General features: G+C 46.0%; 1 protein-coding gene across 2 annotated transcripts in view; it reads left to right on the top strand.

Moving 5' to 3' along the window:
- Positions 1-19,413, top strand: part of acsl6 (acyl-CoA synthetase long chain family member 6) — a 91,332-nt gene that overhangs the window by 13,090 nt on the left and 58,829 nt on the right. The window lies entirely within an intron of this gene.

Below are 19,413 nucleotides of genomic sequence, written 5' to 3'. Positions count from 1 at the left end.
TGATCTGTGAGCTGCTCTGACAGCTGGTGCTTAAAGTTAATAAGGGAGATATGAGTCGCCAGCTTCAGTGATTTTTGCAGTTAGTTCCAGTCATTGGCAGCAGAGAACGGGAAGGAAAGGCGGCCAAAGTAGGAATTGGCTTTGGGGGTGACCAGTGAGATATACCTGCTGGAGCGCATGCTACGGGTGGGTGCTGCTATGGTGACCAGTGAGCTGAGATAAGGCGGGGCTTTACCTAGCAAAGACTTATAGATGACCTGGAGCCAGTGTATTCGGCGACGAATATGAAGCGAGGGCCAGCCAACGAGCGCATACAGGCCGCAGTGGTGGGTAGTATATGGGGCTTTGGTGACAAAACTAATGGCACTGTGATAGACTGCATCCAATTTGCTGAGTAGAGTGTTTTAGGCTATTTTGTCAATTACATCGCCGAAGTCAAGGATCGGTAGGATAGTCCGTTTTACGTGGGTATGTTTGGCAGCATGATTGAAGGATGCTTTGTTGTGAAATAGGAAGCCGATTCTAGATTTAATTTTGGATTGGAGATGCTTAATGTGAGTCTGGAAGGAGAGTTTACATTCTAACCAGACACCTAGGTATTTGTAGTTGTCCACATATTCTAAGTCAGAAACGTCCAGAGTTGTGATGCTGGACGGGCGGGCAGTTGTGGACAGCGATCGGTTGAAGAGCATGCATTTAGTTTTACTTGCATTTAAGAGCAGTTGGAGGCCATGGAAGGAGAGTTGTATGGCATTGAAGCTCAACTGGAGGTTAGTTAACACGGTGTCCAAAAAAGGGCCCGAAGTATACAAAATGGTGTCGTCTGCGTAGAGGTGGATCAGAGAATCACCAGCAGCAAGAGCGACATCATTGATGTATAGAGAGAATCGAGTCGGCCCGAGAATTGAACCCTGTGGCACCCCCATAGAGACTGCCAGAGGTCCGGACAACAGGCCCTCCGATTTGACACACTGAACTCTGTCTGAGAAGTAGTTGGTGAACCAGGCGAGGCAGTCATTTGAGAAACCAAGGCTGTTGAGTCTGCCGATAAGAATGTGGTGATTGACAGAGTCAAAAGCCTTGGCCAGGTCGATGAATATAGCTGCACAGTATTGTCTCTTATCGATGGCGGTTATGTTATCGTTTCGGACCTTGAGCATGGCTGAGGTGCACCTATGACTAGCTCGGAAACCAGATTGCATAGTGGAGAAGGTACGGTGGGATTTGAAATGGTTGGTGATCTGTTTGTTGAATAGGAGTGGATGCATTGATGATAGATTGATAGTAAGTATGGCTGAAGCGGCAGAGCTTACGGTCGGCGCATATGTTATTATTGTTTGCTACACTAAGGGATGGTACATTTCATGCTAACATCATGCTTGGAGCTCATTATCAGTTTATAAGTTAGAATGTTAGCAAGCTAAATGTCCCTTACCTTGAGCTAAGTGCCTGTGGGACATTTACGTCCTGAACTATACCTGACAGGCAATAGTGTCTCCCCGGCTATATACCACCTCCAAGACCACAGCCAATCGCATGCAAGCAACAACTCAGCTACAGTGCTTCAGAAAGTATTCAAGGCCCTTGAGTTATTCCATATTGTGTTGTGTTATAGCCTGAATTTGTTCACCCGTCAACACACAATACCCCATAATGACAAAGTGAAAACATGTTTTTAGAAATGTTTGCAATTTTATAAAAAATTAAATTAAATAAATATCTCATTTACATACGACTTGACCCCCCCCTTTGTAGAAGCACCTTTGGCAGCGATTACAGCTGAGGCTTTCTGGGGAAGTTTCCAAGAGCTTTTCACAGCTGGATTGTCTACAAACTCAAGTTGGTTGGTTATTGATTACGGCTAGAAAACAATTTTCAGGTCTTGCCATAGATTTTCAAGTAGATTTAAGTCAAAACTGTAACTCGGCCACATTCACTCTTCTTGGTAAGCAACGCCGGTGTAGATTTGACCTTTTGTATAAGGTTATTCTCCTGTTGAAATGTTAATTAATCTCCCAGTGTCTGGTGGAAAGCAGACAACCAGGTTTTCCTATAGGATTTTGCCTGTGCTCAGCACCATTCCGTTTATTTTCTTATCTGGAATAACTCCCCAGTCCTTATCGATTACAAGCATACCCATAACAGGATGCAGCCACCACTATGCATGTAAATATGGAGTGGTACTCAGTAAGGTGTTGTATTGGATTTGCCCCAAATATAACAGGAAAAAAGTTAATTGCTTTGCCACATTTTTTGCAGTATTACTTTACTGCCTTGTTGCAAACAGGATGCATGTTTTGGAATATTTGTAGTCTGTACAGGCCTCCTTCACTCTGTCAATTAGTGACTGGGTGTATTGATACACCATCCAAAGTGTAATTAATAACTTCACCATGCTCAAAGAGATATTCAATGTTATATATTTTTGTATCTACCAATAGGTGCCCTTCTTTGCGAAGCAAACTGAACTGAGCTGAGCACAACTGAGGGACGATACAATTATCTGTATTTGTGGGGTACATACAGTGCCTTGCGAAAGTATTTACCCCCCTCGGCATTTTTCCTATTTTGTTTTCTTACAACCTGGAATTAAAATAGATTTTTAGGGGGGGTTTGTATAATTTGATTTACACAACATACTACCACTTTGAAGATGCAAAATATTTGTTGTGAAATAAACAAGAAATAAGACAAAAAAAACTGAGAACGTCAGTGTGCATAACTATTCACTCCCCCAAAGTCAATACTTTATAGGGCCACCTTTTGCAGCAATTACAGCTGCAAGTCTCTTGGGGTAAGTCTCTATAAGCTTGGCACATCTAGCCACTGGGATTTTTGCCCATTCTTCAAGGCAAAACTGCTCCAGCTCCTTCAAGTAGTAGTTATTTTTTAATAATGGATTTAAATGGTGCTCTGTGGTATGTTCAAAGTTTATTTTTTTTATTTTTATAACCCAACCCTGATGTGTACTTCTCCACAACTTTGTCCCTGACCTGTTTGGAGAGCTCCTTGGTCTTCATTGTGCCGCTCGCTTGGTGGTGTTACAAACTCTGGGGCCTTTCAGAACAGGCGTATATATACTGAGATCATGTGACAGATCATGTGACACTTAAATTCCACCTGTGTGCAATCTAACTAATTATGTGACTTATTTAGGGGCTTATTAGCAAAGGGGGTGAATACATATGCACGCACCACTTTTCCGTTTTTCTTAGATTTTTTTAAACAAGTAATGTTTTTCATTTCATTTCACCAATTTTATGTATGTCCATTGTATGAAATCCAAATAAAAATCCATTTAAATGACAGGTTGTGATGCAACAAAATGGGAAAAATGCCAAGGGGGATGAATACTTTTCAAGGCACTGTAGATGAAGTAGTCATTAAAGAATAATGTTAAAATCTGCTATTGCCGCCTCCCGAGTGGGGCAGAGGTCTAAGGCACTGCATCACTACAGCCTGGGGTTGACCGGGAGTCCCATAGGGTGTCGCACAATTGGCCTAGCGTCGTCCGGGTTAGGGTTGGGGGTTTGGCCAGGGTGCTTGACATGACTCATCACGGTCTAGCAACTCCCTGTGACGGGCCGGGCGCCTGCCGGTTGAACGGTGTTTCCTCCGACACATTGGTCAGAAACATTTTTTAAATAAAATATTAATATGGGCAAAAGAACACCGATACTGGACAGAGGAACTCTACCTAGACGGCCAGCAACCCGGAGTCACCTCTTCACTGTTGACGTTGAGACGGGTTTTTTGCGGGTACTATTTAACGGAGCTGCCAGTTGAAGACTTGTAAGGGATCTGTTTCTCAAACTGTGTTCATTTAATAAATTAAAATGTACGCCTACCATGCTGCACCTTGGTCTGATCCTTTCAAACAACGAGCGTTACAGAAGATCCCACCACAAACGGTCCAAGCAGCATGGCCAGGAGGAGCAGACATCCTGGACATGGGAGGATATATCTTGGACGGTAAGGGATCCTGGACGTGGGAGGAGATCCTGGCCGGAAAGGATGGTATGGGAGCAGACGGAGGTAGCGAGGGAGGAACAACGACGACACCGGGGTTCGCGACCATGACGTAAGCCCGAGAGGCAGCCCCCAAAAAAATGTTTGGGGGGGCACAGGGTGGTTGGCGGAGCCAGGGTTTGAACAAGAGCCAACTCCCCGTACTCACCGTGGGGAGCGTGTGACCGTTCAGGCACCATGTTTTGCGGTGATACGCACTGTGTCTCCAGTACGCATCCACAGCCTGGTGCGTTCTGTGCCAGCTTGCCGTGCGAAAGTGGGCATCTGTCCAGGACAGGTGGTGCAGGCTCAGCGCGCATGGTCTCCAGTGCGCTTCCTCGGCCCAGGATATCCTGTGCCGGCTCTACGCGCTGTATCTCCGGTGCGCCTTCACAGCCCAGTGCATCCTGTGCCAGCTCCCCGCACTTGCCGTGCGAAGGTGGTCCTTTGTCCAGGACGCGTTGTGCCAGCTCTACGCTCCAGACCTCCAGTGAGCCTCCACAGTCCAGTATATCCTGTGCCAGCTCCATGGCACGAAGCCTCCAGTGACAATCCATGGCCCGGAGCCTCCAGTGAAGATCCATGGCCCGGAGCCTCCAGTGACGAACCATGGCCCGGAGCCTCCAGCGATGGTCTGCGGTCTGGAGCCTCCAGCGACGGATCCCGGTCCGGAGCCTCCAGCGGGGGTTCCAAGTCCGGAGCCTTTTGCGACGATCTACGGGCAGAGCCACGAGCAGAGAGGGACCTGCGTCCCGCACCGGAGCCGCCACCGAGGGTAGCTGCCCATCGGACCCTCCCCTATGGGTTCAGGTTTGCGGCCGGAGTCCGACCCTTTGAGGACTGTCACGCCTTGACCTTAGAGACCCTTTTAATTCTCTATTTGGTTAGGTCAAGGTGTGACTAGGGTGGGCAATCTATGTTTTCTATTTCTTTGTTGGCCGGGTATGGTTCCCAATCAGAGGCAGCTGTCTATCGTTGTCTCTGATTGGGGATCATACTTAGGCAGCCTTTTTCCACCTGTAGTTTGTGGGATCTTGTTTTTGGTACTGTGCTGTTTAGCCCTACTAGACGTTTTGTTTTGTATTTGGTTTTTCGGTGTTCTTTTAATAAATTAAAATGTACGCCTAACGCGCTGCACCTTGGTCCGATCCTTTCATCGTCATTCGTAACACACACACTACAGTGATGTAGTGGATAAATGTATAAACTACAGTGGACAATCGAGATAAGATGAACAACCACCAATATACAGTTGAAGTCGGAATTTTACATACACCTTAACCAAATAAATTTAAACTCAGTTTCTCACAGTTCCTGACATTTAATCCTAGTAAAAATTCAATGTCATAGGTCAGTTAAGATCACCACTTTATTGTAAGAATGTGAAATGTCAGAATAATAGTAGAGAGAATAATTTATTTCAGCTTTTATTTATTTCATCATATTCCCAGTGGGTCAGAAGTTTACATACACTCAATTAGTATTTGGTAGCATTGCCTTTAAATTGTTTAACTTGGGTCAAACATTTCGGGTAGCCTTCCACAGGCTTCCCACAGTAAGTTTGGTGAATTTTGGCCCATTCCTCCTGACAGAGCTGTTGTAACGGAGTCAGGTTTGTAAGGCCTCCTTGCTCGCCTTTTCAGTTCTGCCCAAAAACATTCTATAGGATTGAGGTCAGGGCTTTGTGACTCCAATACCTTGACTTTGTCGTCCTTAAGCCCCTTTGCCACAACTTTGGAAGTATGCTTGGGGTCATTGTCCATTTTGAAGACCTATTTGCGACTAAGCTTTAACTTCTTGCGTCGAGCAATCCCATATCCGGGAGCGTAATTATAGCCTCAAGCTCATTACCATAACGCAACGTTAACTATTCATGATTTGAAATGAAAGAAATATATTCACTCACAAGCTTAGCCTTTTGTTAACACTGTCATCTCAGATTTTCAAAATATGCTTTTCAACCATAGCTACACAAGCATTTGTGTAAGAGTATTGATAGCTAGCATAGCATTAAGCCTAGCATTCAGCAGGCAACATTTTCACAAAAACAAGAAAAGCATTCAAATAAAATCATTTACCTTTGAAGAACTTCGGATGTTTTCAATTAGGAGACTCTCAGTTAGATAGCAAATGTTCATTTTTTCCAAAAAGATTATTTGTGTAGGAGAAATCGCTCCGTTTTGTTCATCACGTTTGGCTAAGAAAAAAATCAGAAAATGCAGTCTCTACAACGCCAAACTTTTTACCAAATTTACTCCATAATATCGACAGAAACATGGCAAACGTTGTTTAGAATCAATCCTCAAGGTGTTTTTCACATATCTATTAGATGATAAATCATTCGTGGCACCTGTGTTTCTCCTCAAAGCAAACGAAAAATGGCCCGGAGCTGGAGATTACGCAATAATTTCAACGGAGGACACCAAGCGGCCACCTGGTAGATGTAGTCTCTTAAGGTCAATCTTCCAATGATTTGCCTACAAATACGTCACAATGCTGTCGACACCTTGGGGAAACGACAGAAAGTCTAAGCTCATTCGTGACCCATACACAGCCATATAAGGAGACATTGGAACACAGCGCATTCAAAATCTGGGGCACTTCCTGTATGAAATTTCATCTTGGTTTCGCCTGTAGCATTAGTTTTGTGGCACTCACAGACAATATCTTTTACAGTTTTGGAAACGTCAGAGTGGTTTCTTTCCAAAGCTGTCAATTATATGCATAGTCGAGCATCTTTACGTGACAAAATATCTTGTTTAAAACGGGAACGTTTTTTAATCCATAAATTAAAAGAGCAGTTAACTTCCTGATGTCTTGAGATGTTGCTTCAATATATCCACATAATTTCCCTTCCATATGATGCCATCTATTTTGTGAAATGCACCAGTCCCTTCTGCAGCAAAGCACCCCCACAACATGATGCTGCCACCCCCGTGCTTCACGGTTGGGAGGGTGTTCGTCGGCTTGCAAGCCTCCGCCTTATTCCAAACATAACAATGGTCATTATGGACAAACATTTCTATTTTTGTTTCATCAGACCAGAGGACATTTCTCCAAAAAGTTGTCCCCATGGGCAGTTGCAAACCGTAGTCTGGATTTTTTTATGGTGATTTTGGAGCAGTGGCTTCTTGCTTGCTGAGCGGCCTTTCAGGTTATGTCAATATAGGACTAGTTTTACTGTGGATACAGATACTTTTGTACCCGTTTCCTCCAGCATCTTCACAAGGTCCTTTGCTGTTGTTCCAAGATTGATTTGCACTTTTCGCATCAAAGTACGTTCATCTCTAGGAGACAGAACGCATCTCCTTCCTGAGCTGTTTGATGGCTGCGTGGTCCCATGGTGTTTATACTTGTGTACTACTGTTTGTACAGATGAACGTGGTACCTTCAGGCATTTTGAAATTGCTCCCAATGATGAACCAGACTTGTGGAGGTCTACATTTTTTTCTGAAGTCTTGGCTGATTTTAAATGTTTCCCTATGATGTCAATCAAAGAGGCACTGAGTTTGAAGGCAGGCCTTGAAATGCATCCATAGGTACACTTCCAATTGACTCAATTATGTCAATAAGCCTATCAGAAGCTTATAAAGCCATGACATTCTTTTCTGGAATTTTCCAAGCTGTTAAAGGCACTGTCAACTTAGTGTATGTACATTTCTAACCCACTGGAATTGTGATACAGTGAATAAGTGAAATAATCTGTCTGCAAAAAAATTGTTGGAAAAATTACTTGTGTCATGCACAAAGTAGATGTCCTAACCGACTTGCCAAAATTATTGTTTGTTTAACAAGACATTTGTGGAGTAGTTGAAAACCGAGTTTTAATGACTCCAACCAAAGTGTACGCAAACTTCCGACTTCCGACTTAAACTGTAAACGAAAACGTATTACATTTTTAGAACTGTATTGTTTGCATTTTGATTGCAAGGGGGTTAGGCATAAGGTTAGCAGTGTGGTCAAGGTTCAGGGTTTGATTTAAAATCAGATTTTAATAAGAGATTGTGGAAACAGGCAGGTTTTATCAATAATTATGACTTTGTGGCTGTGGTAACTAGTGACGACTCAAGTTGGGAACCACTGTACTAACCTCTCTCTCTGCATGTGTAACCGATGTGAAATGGCTAGCTAGTTAGCGGAATCCACGCTAATAGCGTTTCAAATCGGTGACGTCACTTGCTCTGAGACCTTGAGTAGTTGTAGTTGTTCCCCTTGCTCTGCAAGAGCCGTGGCTTTTGTGGAGCGATGGGTAACGATGCTTCGAGGGTGGCTGTTGTCGATGTGTGCAGAGGGTTCCTGGTTTGAGCCCAGGTAGGGGCGAGGAGAGGAACGGAAGCTATACTGTGATACATGCTTCCTTTTTCTCTCTGTCTCTACTGCTTCCTCTGCATGCATTGCAGCCTCAACACTGAGCGTCACAGCACTGTCTGTCTCAGTAGCCTTCTCTCTGTAAAGCATAGTTATTATGAGAACTTAGTAGCCCACGCAGGCAAATATAATGATCAAACCACTGTTCATGATTCCACTCCTTCACAAAGAGGCAGGCGCAATTACAACTGTCAGATCAAAGCTTACTGAGCTTTGATCAACGCTGAGACAAATATTTGGATCTTGACCAGTAATTTACTTTGTGTACTATATACACTGCCTTCAGAAAGTATTCAGACACATTTACTTTTTCCACATTTTGTTACATTACACCTGTATTCTAAAATGTATTAAATAAATAAAATATCCTCCAGCAATTTACACACAACACCCCGTAATGACAAAGCAAAAACAGGTTAAGAATTTTTTTGCAAATGTATTAAAAATAAAAACAAATACCTTATTTACATAAGTATTAAGACCGTCACGTCTGGAGGAAACCTGGCACCATCCTTACGGTGAAGCATGGTGGTGGCAGCATCATGCTGTGGGGATGTTTTTCAGCGGCAGAGAATGGGAGACTATTCAGGATCGAGGGAAAGATGAACAGAGCATTGTACATTGCAATCCTTGATGAAAACCTGCTCCAGAGCCCTCAGGACCTCAGACTGGGGCTAAGGTTCACTATCCAACTTGACAACGACCCGAAGCACACAGCCAAGACAATGCAAGAGTGGCTTCGGGACAAGTCTCTGAATGTCCTTAAGTGGCCCAGCCAGAGTCTGAACTTGAAGCTGATCGAAGAGTGTGCAAAGCTGTCATCAAGGAAAAGGGTGGCTACTTTGAAGAATCTCAAATATAAAATAACATTTGTTTAACACTTTTTTATTACTACATGATTCCATGTGTTATTTCATAGTTTATGTCTTCACTATTATTCTACAGTGTAGAAAATAGTACAAATAAAGAAAAACCCTTGAATGAGTAGGTGTGTCCAAACTTGTCTTCCATGGCTTGCATACTCACCAGACATGTCACCCATTGAGTATGTATGGGATCCTCTGTATCGAAGTGTATGACAGCTTGTTCCAGTTGGCGCACTGAAGGCCTAGTGCGTGGAGCCGGTACAGGTGGCACCGGACTGGTGTCACGTACTTCAGGGAGAGTGCGTGGAGTCGGCACAGGTGGTACCGGACTGATACCACCTCTGGCAGCTCCTGGCTGACTGACGGCTCTGGCAGCTCCTGGCTGACTGACGGCTCTGGACAGACTGGCGGCTCTAGCAGCTCAGGACAGACGGGAGACTCTAGCAGCTCAGGACAGACGGGAGACTCTAGCAGCTCAGGACAGGAGGAAGGCTCTGGCAGCGCTGGACAGGCAGGAGCACCTGTAGGCAGATGACGGAGAGACAGCCTGGTGCGGGGGGGCTGCCACCGGAGGGCTGGTGCTGGAGTTGGCACTGGATAGACCGGACCGTGCAGGCGCACTGGAGCTCTTGAGCACCGAGCCTGCCCAACCTTGCCTGGTTGAATGCTCCCGGTCGCCCTGCCAGTGCGGCGAGGTGGAATAGCCCGCACTGGGCTGTGCTGGCGAACCGGGGACACCATGCGTAAGGATGGTGCCATGTATGTCGGCCCAAGGAGACACACTGGAGACCAGACCGGCTTCATGGCACCTGGCTCGATGCCCACTCTAGCCCGGCCGATACGAGGAGCTGGAATGTACCGCACCGGGCAATACACATGCACTGGGGAGACTGTGTGCTCCACTGTATAACACGGTGCCTGCCCGGTCCCTCTCTCTCTCCGGTAAGCACGGGAAGTTGGCACAGGTCTCCTACCTGGCTTCACCACACTCGTCGTGTGCCTCCCCCAATAAATGTTTGGGGCTGCCTCTCAGGCTTCCAGCCGCGCTGCCTCCTCATACCAGCGCCTCTCTTCCTTCGCTGCCTCCAGCTCTGCCTTGGGACAGCGATATTCCCCTGGCTGTGCCCAGGGTCCTTTACTTTATTCTCCTCCCAAGTCCAGGAGTCTTGTGTTCGCTGCTGCTGCCGCCCGTTACCACGCCACTTGGTCCTTTTGTGGTGGGTGTTCCTGTAACGGCAGATTTCCTCTTCGTCTGAAGAGGAGTAAGGATCGGACCAAGATGCAGCATGGTAAGTGTTCATGACGATTTATTTAAAAAACTAACTGAACACTGAAATACAAAACAATAAACGAAGTGATGAAAACGAAAACTGAAACAGTACCGTGTGGCGACAAACACTCACACGGAAACAAACACCCACAAACCAACAGTGAAACCCAGGCTACCTAAGAATGATTCTCAATCAGAGACAACTAACGACACCTGCCTCTGAGAACCATACTAGGCTGAACACAAAAACCAACATAGAAAAACAGACTGCCCACCCCAACTCACACTCTGACCATACTAAATAAAGACAAAACAAAGGAAATAAAAGGTCAGAACGTGACAAAACCAAAGGGAGTGACATATATAGGGCAGGTAATCAAGGTGGTGATGTAGTCCAGGTGAGTGTCATTATGCACGTAACGATGGTGACCGGTGTGTGCCATAACGAGCAGCCTGGTGACCTAGAGGCCGGAGAGGGAGCACACGTGACAATATTTTTATTCTGTACAGGCTTCCTTATATTTCGCTCTGTCAATTAGGTTAGTATTGTGTAATAACTACAACATTCTTGAGCCATCTTCAGTTTCCTCCTATCACAGCCATTAAACTCCGTAACTGTGTTAATGTCACCATTGGCCTCATGGTGAAATCCCTGAGCAGTTTCCTACCTCTCCGGGGAAAACTGAGTTAGGAAGGAGGCCTGTATCTTTGTAGTGACTGGGTGTATTGATACGCCATCCAAAGTGTAAATAATAACTTCACCATGCTCAAATGGATATTTCATGTATTTTATTTTGACCCATCTTACCAACAGGTGCCCTTCTTTGCGAGGCATTGGAAAACCTCCCTGGTCTTTGTGGTTGAATATGTTTGAAATTGAATGCTCAACTGAGGAACCTTACAGATAATTGTGTGTGGGGTACAGAGATGAGGTCATTCAAAAAACCATGTTCAACTATAATTGCACATAGAGTGAGTCCATGCAACGTATGTGACTTGCTAAGCACATTTTTACTCCTGAATTTACTGAGGCTTGCCATAACAAATGGGTTGAATACTTATCAACTTAAGACATTTCAACTTTTAATCAATGTTTAAAAAATTGAAATCATTCCACTTTGACATTATGCGATATTGTGTGTTGGCCAGTGACAAAACATCTCAATGTAATTCATTTTAAATTCAGGCTGTAACACAACAAAATGTGGAAAAAGTAAAAGGGTGTGACTAGTTTCTGAAGACACTGTATATGTTTAAATCCCAATAACGACTATATGTTGTGTTTTTGAATGAGTGAGCTGGGCAGTCATGGGTAACTTATTTTCACTGTGGGTAATGTTTGCAGAAAACCAGAGTTACTGCATAACACACCCTTGGTGGAGAGTCAGGATGTACAACCATGAAGGTTAATGAGGCCTGAATGTTAGGGGAATACCAAAAATAATTTGTCTATTTTCTTGTGTTAAGGGAAGTTACTCTGCTGTGCTGTGTTGGGGTAGTGTTACTGAGCTCATTTCACAACCATCAAAACAACTCATTTTAAGCTGCTGCTTGTTCAGAAGCAATACATCAGCACCTTTTTAAAGTGGTATATATCTTCTCAAAAACATAAAAGGTGCCCAAGTTTGGGGTTATCACTAGTTACCACAGCCACAAAGTCAAATTGGTTCATGAAAACAAGAGCTTTTTGGTTTTAATTTAAGGTAAGGGTTAGGCATAAGGTTAGCAGTGTGGTTAAGGTTAGGGTTAGGCATAAGGTTAGCAGTGTGGTTACAGTTTGGTTTAAAATCAGATTTTATGAAGACAAATTGTAGAAATAAGCAGGTTTTAGCAAGAATTATGACTTTGTGGCTGTTGTAACTGTAGACGGCCCAAGTTTGGGAACCACTGTGCTAACCTCTCTGCTTGCTTCCTTTCTCTCTGTCTCCTCTGCTTCCTGCATGCATAGAGAGAAATGGTAATGGCATCTTTTTCTAGGCACTAACTCAGCCATTGCTCGTTGGGCAAAGCCTATAAGGAAAATAAATGCAGTTTTTGGAGGGTTTATGGATAAACACAGAAAATAACGTATGTGATAAACAAGTTTAGGAGATCTTATACGTTTATTCTATGAGAAACTACATCAGCTAATGCCACTTTTTGTGAATTTATTTTCAAATAAAAAACACAAATCACATAAAACCATCATAATTCAAAAAGGTAATGTTAACTGACTGCTATTATCTCATAGAACAACATGTATACAATTTCCTAAATCTGTGTCAACCTCAGACCTTATTTTGAGCGTTTATTCCCAAACCCTATTCTTTTCCCATAGGTATGGTTGAACGAACAAGAGGTAATTTATTTCCGGATATTAGGACTACAAACTGGCGAGCTTTATTGCAGCCTTCCTCAGCCTCACCCCTGAGCGCATCATCACTGTTCTGCAGTTGCCATGGCGCCCTAGCAGTAGCCTAAGCAGAGAGCTCCTGTACATTTTGTAAATATTTAGGTAATTAGTTAGTTTTGCCATGTTTTTTAACCAACACTTTGTTTTAAAGAATGACCAATTAATCTATCCAATGAATGTACTTTAATCAGAATCCACCACAGCGTTAAGACAAGCTGGCAAGGAATTTGTTTGTTTGGCTAGCTAGCTAGTTAGCTGTTTTGATTCCAATGCCAACTGTGTCTAGGTGTTGAGGATGGAAAGAAGCCGAAAGCAATATGGCAGAGTTGTGCAATAATGAGGATCGTAGGGAGGTCAAAGTTACAAGGCTGCGCTTGATTTAACATTGAAATGTGGTGTGCTTTCTGGGGCCACATAATTACCGTAGCAGCATCCAATGGGTGCTTCGTTTTGGTAGTAGTGAATGAGTGGCTAGCTAGCTACCTACTGAGTCCATGGACCTTTGTGGCTAAACTAAAAGATAATCTGACAGTTCTACTACGGAAAAGCAACTCAATCCTCTGTCTGGACAATTGTTATTTTATGATCTAGTCAGGTCATTACAGTATTATAAGAAGTTAGTAGCCAATGTTTTGCTCCAGCTGAGGTAGGCTCTGTTTAACATTAGCTTTGTACTTCATCCATCTATCTAATATTAGCCAGAGCCTTTCAACTTTACTGCAATATAAGTCTGCCGGCCGGCATTTATCTATAAGCGACTACTTACCAGGTGTGCGTGCACTTACTCTCAGAATGAGTCCGTTTTTGTTTGGGGGATGTCTTTAGACACTGCAGGCATTGCGGGACTGTTTTAAAATGCTGGTGTCTAGTCGAACTCGGCTAGGCAAACCGAACAATTCTACAATTCTGCACAGTTCTTTCAGTGTCAGTATATTACGATGTAGAACAACTGGGTTTAAAATAGTACAATGGCCAGTAAAATGTTTATCTGCGAGAATTTGACAAACTACCTAAATAGGACATTAGAAGAACTATAGATGGACTAAAACAAAACCTATTGAGTAAGACCTGGTTTGGGTCTGTTCATCAGCCAAAGAGGAATTATAATATCCGTCTGTGGCTGAAACTCACATGAGGAAAAATTGCTTATGTTGGTATGGATAAATAAGACTCAGCAAAATACCCAAATGAAGCCGCCGTGGACAGCACACTGTAAAAAGTAATTAGTTCAACTAACACTTTTTTTGTGGTGGACTCCCGTTGCCTAGAACCATTTGAGTAACCCAACTCAAAGTGTTGCAGTTGTAACGTCGGGTGAGTGATGAGTGAGGAGTCAAATGCAGAGAGCGAAGTGAACGGGAAAAACGCTTTAATGTCCTTCAAAACGTAACAGGTCTAAAACATGGGTGAATGCCCTAAAACACTGGTGCTAAACAAACCCAAAACCTAGTTACAAACACTGGACAGCGAAAACCCAAAACAAACACGATACATCACCAAACGTAACAAACCAACAAGCCCGCACAAACACCAGCAGGCGAAACAAACTTAAATAACACCCATCCCAAAACCCCAACAAGGAACAGGTGAAAACAATTGAACAGGTGAAGACGACGACCCGAGCAGGAAGGGGAGCCACCTTCGGTGGTATTCGTGACAGTACCCCCCCCCCCCCCTGACGCGCGGCTCCCGCAGCTCGCTGTCACCGGCCACGGGGACGACCCGTGGGGCGAGGTGCAGGGCGATCCGGATGGAGTCGATGGAACTCCCTTAGTATAGTGGGATCCAATATATCCCCCACCGGGACCCAGCACCTCTCCTCCAGAGGTGCTGGGTGCCAGAACCGGCTGGTATCCCTACATGCACTCAAACGGTGACATGTTGGTAGAGGAGTGGCTTAGTTAGTTATGGGCCATTTCTGTGCAGGGGATGTATCTCGCCCACTCCCCTGGCTGGTCCTGGCAATACGACCACAGAAACCTACCCACCTCCTGGTTCACTCTCTCCACCTGTCCATTACTCTCCGGGTGATAACCCGAGGTCAGGCTGACCGAGAACCCGAGCCGCTCCATAAACGCCTTCCATACTCTGGACGTAAACTGGGGACCCCGATCAGAAACGATATCCTCTGGCACCCCGTAGTGCCGAAATACATGGGTGAATAGTGCCTCCGCAGTCTGCAGGGCCGTAGGGAGGACATAGAGAACCGATCCACAACGACCAGGATCGTCGTGTTCCCCTGAGACAGGGGAAGATCCGTAAGAAAATCCACCGATAGATGGGACCACGGCCATGGTGGGACGGGCAGGGGTTGTAATTTCCCTCGTGGCAAATGCCTAGGAGCCTTACTCTGAGCACATACCGAACAGGAGGAGACATAGAATCGCACGTCTCTCACCACGGTAGGCCACCAGTACTTCCCTCTAAGACTTTGCACCGTCCTCGAAATACCCGGGTGACCTGATGAGGGTAGACTATGTGCCCATCGAATCAGTTGAACACGAACAGCAAGTGGCACGTACCTACGACCCTCCGGGCACTGTGGAGGCGCAGGTTCCTCCCTTAGTGCCCGCTCGATGTCCGTGTCCACCTCCCATACTACCGGTGCTACCAGCTTGACAGCCGGAATGATGGGAGTAGGATCGATGGACTGGTCATCAGTGTCGTATAGGCGGGACAGCGCGTCGGCCTTAGTATTGAGGGAACCTGGTCGATACGAGATCGTAAAATGAAATCGGGTGAAATACATGGCCCACCTTGCCTGACGAGGATTCAGCCTCCTAGCTGATCGGATATACTCCAGGTTACGGTGGTCAGTCCAGATGAGAAAAGGGTGCTTAGCCCCCTCAAGCCAGTGTCTCCACACCTTCAGAGCCTTAACCATGGCCAACAACTCCCTATCCCCCACATCATAATTCCGCTCCGCTGGCCCGAGCTTCTTCTTCGAAAAAAAAGCACAGGGCGGAGCTTCGGTGGCGTACCTGAGTGCTGGGAGAGCACAGCTCCAACCCCAGCCTCGGATGTGTCCACTTCAACTATTAATGCAAAAGAAGGGTCCGGATGCGCGAACACTGGCGCGTCGGTGAACAGCGCTTTCAAACGACGGAACGCTCCGTCCGCCTCTGCTGACCACTGCAAACGCATCGCCCCCCCCCTTCAGCAGTGAGGTAATAGGGGCCGCCGCCTGGCCAAAGCCGCAGATAAACCTCCGGTAGTAATTGGCAAACCCACATTTTTTATTTTACCTTTATTTAACTAGGCAAGTCAGTTAAGAACAAATTCTTATTTTCAATGACGGCCTAGGAACAGTGGGTTAACTGCCTTGTTCAGGGGCAGAACGACAGATTTGTACCTTGTCAGCTCGGGGGTTTGAACTTGCAACCTTCCGGTTACTAGTCCAACGCTCTAACCACTAGGCTACCCTGCACCTCCTTTACCGTGGTGGGAGTTGGCCAATGACGCACGGCCTTGACGCGGTCACCCTCCATTACCACCCCCGAGGTGGAAATGCGATTACCCAGGAAGGAAACGGCTCGTTTGGAAAATTCACATTTCTCTGCCTTCACATACAGGTCATGCTCCAGCAGTCGCCCAAGAACCTTGCGCACCAGAGACACATGCTCGGCGCGTGTAGCGGAGTAGATCAAGATGTCGTCAATATACACCACTACACCCTGTCCGTGCAGGTCTCTGAGAATCTCATCAACGAAGGATTGAACGTTGGCTGGAGCATTCTTTAACCCGTACGGCATGAAGAGGTACTCATAATGGCCAGATGTGGTACTAAATGCGGTTTTCCACTCATCTCCCTCCCGAATACACACCAGATTATACGCGCTCCTGAGGTCCAGTTTCGTGAAAAATCACGCCCCGTGAAATGATTCCACCGCTGTAGCGATGAGAGGTAGTGGGTAACTAAAACCCAGAGTGATGGAATTTAGACCTCGATAATCAATACACGGATGCAAACCACCCTCCTTTTTCTTCACGCAAAAGAAACTCGAGGAGACGGGTGACATGGAAGGCCGAATGTACCCCTGTCCCAGAGCCTCCGTGACATATGTCTCCATAGCCAACGTCTCCTCCTGGGACAACGGATACACGTGACTCCTGGGGAGTGCAGCGTTTACCTGGAGGTTTAGCACACAATCCCAATGTCGATGGGGTGGTAATAGGGTCGCCTTCTTCTTACTGAAGGTGATAGCCAAATCGGCATGCTCAGCAGGAATGCGCACGGTGGAAACCTGGTCTGAACTCTCCACTGTTGTCGCACCGATGGAAACTCCTAAACACCTGCCTGAACACTCATCAGACCACCCCTGGAGAGCTCCCTGTCTCCACAAAATTTTGGGATTGTGAATAGCCAGCCAGGGAATCCCCAGTACCACCGGAAACGCAGGAGAATCGATAAGGAACTTATGATCCCCTATGATCCCCCTGCGTAATCATCTCCAGAGGAATCGTGGCCTCCCTGACCAGCCCTGACCCTAACGGTTGACTATCTAAGGAGTGCACGGGGAAGGGGGTGTCTAACGGAATCCTCAACCTCTGAGCGAGTCCACGATCTATACAATTCCCTGCTGCGCCTGAATCGACTAGCGCCTTATGCTGGAGAGAGGGGAAAAACGTAAGGAAACAGATTAACAAAAACATGTGTCCAACAGGAAGCTCTGGGAGAGTGTGGTGCTGACTCACCTGGGGTGACCGAGGAGTGTTCCGCCTGCCCTCTCGACTCCCAGAAGGACTCCTTCAGCACTGACCGGAAGTGTGCCCTCTCCGGCCACAATGGGTACAGGACGAGCCTCCTTCTCTGGTCTCCCTAGACGCAGCCCCTCCTAGCTCCATCGGGATGGGAACGGGGGGGCAGGTGGTGGAACTGACAGGACCCTTTCAGAACGTCCGCGAGCAGCCAGCAGATGGTCTAGCCGGATAGACATGTCGATCAGCTCATCCAAGCTAAGCGTAGTGTCCCGACAAGCCAGCTCCCTGCGGACGTCCTCTCTTAGGCTACACCTGTAATGGTCTATCAGGGCCCTGTCGTTCCACCCAGCTCCAGCGGCCAAAGTCCGGAAATCCAGCGCAAAGTCCTGCACACTCCTCGTCCCCTACCGGAGATGGAACAACCTCTCACCCGCCGCTCGGCTCTCCGGAGGATGATCGAACACAGCCCAGAAATGGCGGGTGAACTCCAGGTAGTGGCCCCTCGCTGAGTCGGGCCCTTTCCAGACGGCGTTTGCCCACTCCAGGGCCCTACCCGTCAGGCAGGAGACGAGGACACTCACGCTCTCCTCGTCCGAGGAAGCAGGCCCGAACGGTGCCCAGGTAGAGCTCTAGTTGTAGCAGAAATCCCTGGCACCCCACCGCCGCTCCATCGTACTCCCTTGGAGGCGTGATGCGCAGAGCGCTGGCACCGGATCCCGCTGGAGGAGATGGTAGAGTTGCTGGTGGGAGGGTAGGTGGGGTAGTAGGGAGACCACTCCTCTCCCAACAGTCCATCCTCTCCATCATTTGGTCCATTGCAGATCCGATGCGATGGAAGATGGACGTATGATGAAGGACTCTCTCCTCTATCGTGGGGAGAGGGGTGGTCACTGCTCCTGCTGACTCCATCTGGTGTTGCGGGCTTCTGTAACGTCGAATGAGTGATGAATGAGGAGTCAAATGCAGAGGGCGAAGTGAACGGGAAAAACGCTTTAATGTCCTTCAAAACGTAACAGGTCCAAACATGGGTGAATGCCCTAAAACACTGGCGCTAAACAAACCCAAAACCTAGTTAGAAACATTAGAAATGGACAGCGAAAACCCAAAACAAACACGATACATCACCAAACGTAACAAACCAACAAGCCTGCACAAACACCAGCGGGCAAAACGAACTTAAATAACACCCATCCCAAAACCCCAACAAGGAACAGGTGAAAACAATTAGACAAAAACAAAGGAAAAAGGGATCGGTGGCAGCTAATAGACCGGCGACGACGACCGCCGAGCGCCACCCGAGCAGGAAGGGGAGCCACCTTCGGTGGTATTCGTGACAGCAGTGTTCAATACTTAAAGTAATGAAGTGACATCCACACCCATATGGTTATCTTTTTAAGGTGTAAATACTATTAACTTTTTGACACTAAATTGCATGAAGTATTCTGAACTATAACGATTAATTTTTTTAGTGAACATAAAAATGCAGGGTCTCTTCTACGTCAATATATATTTTTTGAAGTTTAAGTAGTTTTGATTTATAATTTTCAGTGGTCGTGTCTTAATGTTTAATGTTGTTTAATGTATTTGACAATATCTAATTTTATCGCACCTTAGGAGGCATTGTTGAGCACATTGGTCATTCCTCTAACAGTAACTGGAGGTAGAACTGTAAGCATCACAGGATGTTGCAAGTGTTTTTACTCAAATATCAATATGTGTGAATACTACTTTATAATTTTAAGTAAAGGCATAAAACATCAAATCAAGTAAGAAAAACTTATAATAAACATTTGACTTTAAAATTTTAA

This window comes from Oncorhynchus kisutch, linkage group LG28, assembly GCF_002021735.2.
Source record: "Oncorhynchus kisutch isolate 150728-3 linkage group LG28, Okis_V2, whole genome shotgun sequence".
Taxonomy (NCBI): domain Eukaryota; kingdom Metazoa; phylum Chordata; class Actinopteri; order Salmoniformes; family Salmonidae; genus Oncorhynchus; species Oncorhynchus kisutch.
This window is presented reverse-complemented; position numbering and strand designations above follow the sequence as displayed.